Below are 9,330 nucleotides of genomic sequence, written 5' to 3'. Positions count from 1 at the left end.
TGGGAAGCCCTGTCCTGGGCTAAGTGACCCAAATCAGTTTTGTGGAACATATCTGAAAGGCTGTAGAAGCCAATGGGCAATTCCTAATGCATATATTAAGACACCTTATCTGCATGTGAGTGAATATTTAGAGATCACACGAAGAGCCACCACTTTGTGTGTTGGGGGTGGGGGGTGCATGTGTGCAATCACTTGGTAAATCCACATCTTCCAAATGTCTATGACCTCCACCTTGCTCCTCTCCCCAAAGTTTGTGGATCAGTGTGAGGAGAGGGTGAAACTGGGTAACAGAGAAGACTCTTAAGGCTGCTAACAAAAGCAGTTGATACCATCCCTGGTTAGCTATTTGTATGTATATGAGATTCATAAGTTAGGCATTTCTGAGTCAAGAAATACCTACATTATGAGTATGTATGTTTATGTTTACATGTACATATTATGGCCAGTATTTGGGAATCTGTTCACTAGCAAACCAGCGTCTCTTATTTTCATTGCTTCAGAGAATCATGCAAAAACAACTCACGTCACCAGATTTTGAAGGCTGGCTTGTAGTGATACAAATGTTGACTTGGGTAGAACTTAAAACTAAACAGAAAAAAAAAAAAAGCAATGAATCATTTAGAGAAGATTCTGGAGGACTTGGCTTGGGTAAATTTGAAAGGCACATAAAGTATCTTTGGATGATAAATCCTGTTAATCTGTTTAGCTCCAGTCAGAATCAACTGTTCACATTTGGGAGGAAGGGAGGGTTGACCTGAGTGGTTACTAGTCAGGGCCATTGCTAGAGTTATAGGATCACAAATAAGTTAGTTTTACATGTGGACTCCAAATTGCATTATACACATATGAAGTATTAGATGCAAAGTGTAGTTAATGGCTAACAAATGTTTGAAATTCAAAGCTATTCCAGAAAAGGAGGAATGAAATGAGTCCATGTTATATTCATTAAGCAAAAGGCCTCAAAAGAGGGTTTGTTTTCCAAACATTCTATGAATTGCTGACTTTAACATGTTGCAATTTTGTTGGTTAAAAAATTATCCAGAAAATTCAATAGAAGTCATCAAAATGATACATGACACAATAATCCATGGAGTACTTTTAATTTAGAAGTCATAGAATACTCCCTGCACTTTTTCTCAGCTCCTAGATGAAATATAATTCAGGAAATGAAGTCATGCGATTAAAAAAATATCATTAACTTTCTTTGTATTATATCATGATAACTTTTTGCGGCTTGTATAGTTTCTTTATAAGTCCCTCTGCAAACTATAAACCAAATAATTATTTCTGTTTTGGAAAAATTTGGAACTGCCAGTGAATTTTATCTAGTTGTTTATAAGGAATCACAGAAAAAAAAAGTAGGTGACTGTTTAATTTTACCTTGAATTTGTTAGTTTAAAAGTATTCCAGCTGCATTTTTCATTGGGATTCTCTGAAGAAATGCGGAGTTTTGATTTTTAACTTCAAGTTTGTCTTCTCTTTTCCTTCTTTCTTTCTTGCCATTGTCATTGACTATTTACAAGTGTTTTTCAGTTGTGGATGCTGGAGAAAATGAAATAAACTAATAAAAATAATTTTGTCCAGGTGGTACATAAATCAGTTGAGGAAATACAGTTCTTTGTGGCAAATAAAAAACATGTGTATTACCTAGTGCACCAAAATGTTATTATTCATCAGATGAATGTTAGAGATGTGTTAGGATTTAGAGACGTAAAGAAGAAGAATATTAGGGCAGAACCTAGTCATGTTGCATATTTTTGCCTAATGTGGAATAATTGGAAACAAATACGTGGGGAATTTTACATGAATTTGGCAGAGCTGAAGTTCATTTCAGGGGTATACAGGGATTTCCCTATTAGGAAAATTATCTGTTATTTCCTCTTAATTTACAATTTGTTGAATACTGCCTAATTACTATCAAACACCAACTAGAGAATTCAAAAATAGAAACTGCAGTGGATACAGTTTTAGCTAGAAAAATACCTGATTATCAGTGTAATCTGGAAGCAATAGGAATGTCTAATTATATGTACGTGCTTGTGTATGTGTATATGTTTAGAGTGTTCAGTTCAATTCAGTTCAGTCGCTCAGTCGTGTTCAACTCTTTGCGACCTCATGAATCACAGCGCGCCAGGCCTCCCTGTCCATCACCAACTCCCGGAGTTCACTCAAGCTCATGTCCATCAAGTCGGTGATGCCATCCAGCCATCTCATTCTCTGTCGTCCCCTTCTCCTCCTGCCCCCAATCCCTCCCAGCATCAGAGTCTTTTCCAGTGAGTCAACTTTTCGCATGAGGTGGCCAAAGTATTGGAGTTTCAGCTTTAGCATCAGTCCTTCCAATGAACACCCAGGATTGATCTTTAGAATGGACTGGTTGGATCTCCTTGCAGTACAAGGGACTCTCAAGAGTCTTCTCCAGCACCACAGTTCAAAAGCATCAATTCTTCGGCGATCAGTTTTCTTCGCAATACATCTTTTTTTTAATTTGGTTAATTACTAGGGTTTGTGAATTCTTTCTCTAACCTGAGATCAGACATTTCCATCTATGTTCTTTCTACATTTGTATAGACAGATTATGCTATATTATTTTATATTTCCACACTAATGTATTATTTTATAATACATTTCCTGGTTGTTTTATGTATATTACTTCCCAATTTAGTTTCAACTTAGAAATTATTTGAAACTTCTTTCGTAACCCCCCCCATCTGCTACTCCCATAAAATACTAAATACACAAGACATGTAGGTACTTAAATCTGCTTTTAAACAAAGGAATGACTTTTTTTTTTTGCTGTTATTTACCATTGAGTTATCTTAGTAGATTATACTCAGAGTTCAAGGAATTGGTGCAGGAATATTAAAAAGAAAACTTTAGAACACTATAATTTCCTGGCTTTAGTTATAGCAATCATTTTCACATTTTCTTCAATTGTTTATGTTTTTCTTATTTTTTATGCCAATTTTGCATGAAACCTAGATGTTTCAGACTTTACTGAAAGTAAATAAAAATATAATTTTGCTCCTTTTTTATGACATTTACTAAGCAGGAAGAGTCATTTCCATTTTAATTTTTAAAATGCTTTTCATGCATTATTTTCATACTCAAAACACTCCTTGATTTAATGAGAATCATTGTCATGTATCAGAAAGTCCAGCATCTGATAATAACTTTTTTAAAATGGAAATTTTTTAGTGGTTTTTCTCTTAAACCCAAATCTATAAATTATTTGATGAATTTAATGTTGATTAAATGAAAGCTACCATCATTTACTTTTTTAATGAGCTTAATGTATTTATCACTTAAAACAGAGGTTTGACCTATGTCATGTGTTGATTGAATACACATTTGTTATTCACAAACCATTTCTTCTTTGTTAATAAATTCCATCTCTTTAAATTTCACCCTCTTTCTCCTTCTCTCCATCCTCTTCCTCCTTCTTCTCCTGATTTTTGACCTGCAAATCGTAAAGGGGATAGAAGTAATAGAAATAAATTCTCAGAGGGTTATGAACATTTTGAAAAATAATATGAGTTAGAAAAGACCTGTATGAACAATGACCTAAAACAAAACCAGAATGTTCTTTCTCATGTAAGAATGTTTTACATTAAGACACATATTTATTCATCTCAGCACACAGGTCAGACTGTGGTTAAAAAAATATTCCATAATTTAATACAATCAATTAATACAAGTTAAATTGATCACATGCACAAAATTATATCTTCTAACATGAGAGTTTTTGATGTAAACCTATCATGATGTAACAGTTCAGATCTGAGGAACATGTGTAGCCCCTGTGGTTGTCCCTAAGTGTGTGAACATGTCACGTGGTCACATATCAAATGGGGACTTGATTGAAATAGTCTCACTTGATTTGTCACATAGTCAAACTTAACGTAACACTGGGTTTAAAGATGAAGTCAGCCAAGGGGGAGGGGATTGGGAAAGGGATAGATGGGAAGTTCGGGATTCAGTTCAGTTCAGTTCAGTCGCTCAGTCGTGTCCGACTCTCCGCGACCCCATGAATCACAGCACGCCAGGCCTCCCTGTCCATCACCAACTCCCGGAGTACACTCAAACTCATGTCCACAGAGTCGGTGATGCCATCCAGCCATCTCATTCTCCGTCGTCCCCTTCTCCTCCCGCCCTCAACCTTTCCCAGCATCAGAGTCTTTTCCAGTGAGTCAACTCGTCGCATGAGGTGGCCAAAGTATTGGAGTTTCAGCTTTAGCATCAGTCCCTCCAATGAACATCCAGGATTGATCTCCTTTAGAATGGACTGGTTGGATCTCCTTGCAGTATAAGGGACTCTCAAGAGTCTTCTCCAACACCACAGTTCAAAAGCATCGATTCTTCGGCGATCAGCTTTCTTCACAGTCCAACTCTCACATCCATACATGACCACGGGAAAAACCATTGCCTTGACTAGACGGACCTTGGTCGGCAAAGTAATGTCTCTGCTTTTTAATATACTATCAAGGTTGGTCATAGCTTTCCTTCCAAGGAGCAAGCGTCTTTTAATTTCATGGCTGCAATCAGCATCTGCAGTGATTTTGGAGCCCAAAAAAACAAAGTCTGACACTGTTTCCACTGTTTTTCCATCTATTTCCCATGAAGTGATGGGACCAGATGCCATGATCTTTGTTTTCTGAATGTTGAGCTTCAAGCCAACCTTTTCACTCTCCTCTTTCACTTTCATCAAGAGGCTTTTGAGTTCCTCTTCACTTTCTGCCATAAGGGTAGTGTCATCTGCATATCTGAGGTTATTGATATTTCTCCCAGCAATCTTGATTCCAGCTTGTGCTTCTTCCAGCCCAGCGTTCCTCATGATGTACTCTGCATATAAGTTAAATAAGCAAGGTGACAATATACAACCTTGACGCACTCCTTTTCCTATTTGGAACCAGTCTGTTGTTCCATGACCGGTTCTAACTGTTGCTTCCTGACCTGCATACAGGTTTCTCAAGAGGCAGGTCAGGTGGTCTGGGATTCCCATCTCTTTCAGAATGTTCCACAGTTTATTGTGATCCACACAGTCAAAGGCTTTGGCATAGTCAATGAAGCAGAAATAGATGTTTTTCTGAAACTCTCTTGCTTTCTCCATGATCCAGCGGATGTTGGCAATTTGATCTCTGGTGCCTCTGCCTTTTCTAAAACCTGCTTGAACATCTGGGAGTTCACGGTTTACATACTGCTGAAGCCTGGCTTGGAGAATTTTGAGCATGACTTTACCAGCGTGTGAGATGAGTGCAATTGTGCGGTAGTTTGAGCATTCTTTGGCATTGCCTTTCTTTGGGATTGGAATGAAGACTGACCTCTTCCAGTCCTGTGGCCACTGCTGAGTTTTCCAAATCTGCTGGCATATTGAGTGCAGCACTTTCACAGCATCATCTTTCAAGACTTGAAATAGCTCAACTGGAATTCCATCACCTCCACTAGCTTTGTTCGTAGTGATGCTTTCTAAGGCCCACTTGACTTCACATTCCAAGATGTCTGGCTCTAGGTCAGTGATCACATTATCGTGACTATCTTGGTCGTGAAGATCTTTTTTGTACAGTTCTTCTGTATATTCCTGCCACCTCTTCTTAATATCTTCTGCTTCTGTTAGGTCCATACCATTTCTGTCCTTTATCGAGCCCATCTTTGCATGAAAAGTTCCCTTGGAATCTCTAATTTTCTTGAAGAGGTCTCTTGTTTTTCCTATTCTGTTCTTTTCCTCTATTTCTTTGCATTGATCACTGAGGAAGGCTTTCTTATCTCTCCTTGCTATTCTTTGGAACTCTGCATTCAGATGCTTATATCTTTCCTTTTCTCCTTTGCTTTTCGCCTCTCTTCTTTTTACAGCTATTTGTAAGGCCTCCTCAGACAGCCATTTCGCTCTTTTGCATTTCTTTTCCATGGGGATGGTCTTGGTCCCTGTCTCCTGTACAATGTCACGAACCTCCGTCCAGAGTTCATCAGGCACTCTATCAATCAGATCTAGTCCCTTAAATCTATTTCTCACTTCCACTGCATAATCATAAGGGATTTGATTGAGGTCATATCTGAATGGTCTAGTGGTTTTCCCTACTTTCTTCAATTTAAGTCTGAACTTCGCAATAAGGAGTTCATGATCTGAGCCACAGTCAGCTCCTGGTCTTGTTTTCGCTAACTGTATACAGCTTCTCCATCTTTGGTTGCAAAGAATATAATCAATCTGATTTCGGTGTTGACCATCTGGTGATGTCCATGTGTAGAGTCTTCTCTTGTGTTGTTGGAAGAGGGTGTTTGCTATGACCAGTGCATTCTCTTGACAAAACTCTATTAGCCTTTGCCCTGCTTCATTCCGTGCTCCAAGGCCAAATTTGCCAGTTACTCCAGGTGTTTCTTGACTTCCTACTTTTGCATTCCAGTCCCCTATAATGAAAAGGACATCTTTTTTGGGTGTTAGTTCTAAAAGGTCTTGTAGGTCTTCATAGAACCGATTAACTTCGGCTTCTTCAGCATTACTGGTTGGGGCATAGGCCTGGATTACTGTAATATTGAATGGTTTGCCTTGGAAACGAACAGAAATCATCCTGTCATTTTTAAGATTGCATCCAAGTACTGCATTTCTGACTCTTTTGTTGACCATGATGGCTACTCCATTTCTTCTAAGGGATTCCTGCCCACAGTAGTAGATATAATGGTCATCCGAGTTAAATTCACCCATTCCAGTCCATTTTAGTTCACTGATTCCTAGAATGTCGACATTCACTCTTGCCATCTCCTGTTTGACCACTTCCAATTTGCCTTGATTCATGGACCTAACATTCCAGGTTCCTATGCAATATTGCTCTTTACAGCACCGGACCTTGTTTCTATCATTGGTCACATCCACAACTGGGTATTGGTTTTGCTTTTGCTCCATCCCTTTATTCCTTCTATAGTTATTTCTCCACTGATCTCCAGTAGCATACTGGGCACCTACCGACCTGGGGAATTCCTCATTCAGTATCCTATCATTTTGCCCTTTGTTACTGTTCACGGGGTTCTCAAGGCAAGTATACTGAAGTGGTTTGCCATTCCCTTCTCCAGGGGACCACATTCGGCTGTGGTCCATGTGATTAGATCAGCTAGTTTCCTGTGATTAGCAGATGCAAACTAGTATATATAGGATGGATAAACATCAAGGTCCTATGTATAGCACTGAGAACTATATTCAATATCCTGTAATAAACTATAATGGAAGAGAATATGAAAAAGAATATATATTTACAACTGAGTCACTGCTGTACAGCAGAAATTAACATGACATTGTAAATCAACTGTACTTCAATAAAATTTTTTTAAAAACTGAAACTGGGGGGCTTCCCTGGCAGTCTAGTGGTTAAGATTCCACACTGCTAATGCAGGGGGCCTAAGTTTGATCCCTGGTTAGGGAACTAAGATCCCGCATGCTTCACAATGTGGCCAAAAGATTTTTTTTTTTTTTTAAAGTGAAGCCAACTGGTGATTAAGCTATCTTGGCTGGAGTATTGATCCTTATTCTATTTTAGTACTTAGAATATGGTCAAATGTGCTAAATAAATTAACTAATGTTTGTCTGAGGTATGGATCATTTTTTAAAAATTAAGATTGACCTATTACCCTTCACAATTCTGCATCCTTATTTATAAATAGAAGAGATCATCAATTTTGAGAGTGCTTTATGAAGTTGACAGTTGGTGTATATTGTATCAGGTGTGTGGGAAGGGTAATCATGACCATTCCATTCACTTTGGGGACCAGAAAAGGAACAGCAAGTGCTTCAAGGAACTTGAGAGATCAAAGAGCTGACAGCTTCTTGGTGGTTCAGGTCTCTCAGGCTTTATGACATTTTCAACATCCTCTAGTTCACATAAGAAATGTCACAACATGTCAGATCAGTGGTCCACCAATCTTGTGTTCTCTATCTGAAGGTGATACCACTCCTTTGTAAGAAAATGGCAATTTGCATCCATGACATCAACCTCAGGGGCTAAGGATGTAACTTGAACTTCCCTAATTTCCCCTTAATGAACTGTTAAAGGTCTGTTATCCATGAATTGGTCCAAATTCTCCTCGACCACATTTACCTTCTCATCCTGCCCCGCTTTGCAGATATAATGAATTCCATGTGTTTACTTGTCACTGCCTAAACAAATTCTCCATGTTTGTTTTGAAATCATATCCCATAAGTTTTCGGGTACACTGTACAGTCTATACTTCCATCAGTAAGCTCATCTTCATGCTGGCCATACTTTCTTGATGTCTTACATGTTGATCCTATTCCCCCTGTTTTAGTGGAGAATTGTACAAGGGAATTAAGATGTTCTAAGACAGTGTTTCACAGCTAAGCCCAAATAAAATACATCCATGGTTTCAGAGTTCTGAAAAATTCTTTCAGAATGGAAGTTTTTCAGTGTTAGAGTTTCAAAACTCCCGGTGTGCTTACAATAGATTGGTTCTGTGACAAAGAAGATTTGGTATGCAAACACGCCTAGCCAGAGCACATACTTTCATAATTCACTCAGATATAGCAGTCTAACCCTCAATATGTGATAAAAATTGATTATCCATTTAAAGTTGTTTCATGGTCCATGCATGTGTTTCCACTGGTGTTTTAAGTGGCTTTACACAAAGTGAAATAGCATTACTTAAACAGTAAAGTATAAACATAATATGGCTCGTTTATTAAGGTCCCAATGCTGCAGCTGGAAGGCATCCCAGGCAGTCTTGATGCATAGAAAATGTCAACGTCCTTGGCTTCATAGCTGCTGAGACAATTGAGACACCTTGATGTGAACTGGGACCCTTCTTTCCCTCCTCTTCAGGAATAGATGAGACACTGTGCTTTCATCTTTCCCTTTGTCTAATCCATTTCATGTCAGCTGTGTGTTGTTCACCTGAGTTGTTTGGTAATAAGTATTCTTGTTAAAATTTCAGGCGGATTGAAGTCCATTTCAGTGTAAAAGGTTGGAGTCATCTTTGTGGGAAATCACGGATCACATCTTAGAAATATTCCACCCAAGGTAGATATAAGCTAGGGTATTAGTCAGTTTCCATTGTTGACTTCCTGGCACTGCCAGCCTGACTGACAGGTGAACCAAGGAGGCTCTGGCTCCCTTGCCCAAAGGCAAAGAGTTGCAGATGTGATCAGTTGAAGGCCATCTGATTGACTTGCACAGGAATGTTGAATGCCCAAGGGATACAGGTGGGCACTAAAAGTGTCAGTTGCAACAAGCATCCTGGTGTTTTGGATACAGCCAAGGCTCGCAAGAGACCAGATGTGGGAAACCTCACTAGGATTTTATGTGAATACTCAATAGTTTTTATTAACCACTTGTT

The sequence above is a fragment of the Moschus berezovskii genome, chromosome X, assembly GCF_049115385.1.
Source record: "Moschus berezovskii isolate FMDL1 chromosome X, NW_MosBer_1.0, whole genome shotgun sequence".
In the NCBI taxonomy this organism is placed as follows: Eukaryota; Metazoa; Chordata; class Mammalia; order Artiodactyla; family Moschidae; genus Moschus; species Moschus berezovskii.
This window is presented reverse-complemented; position numbering follows the sequence as displayed.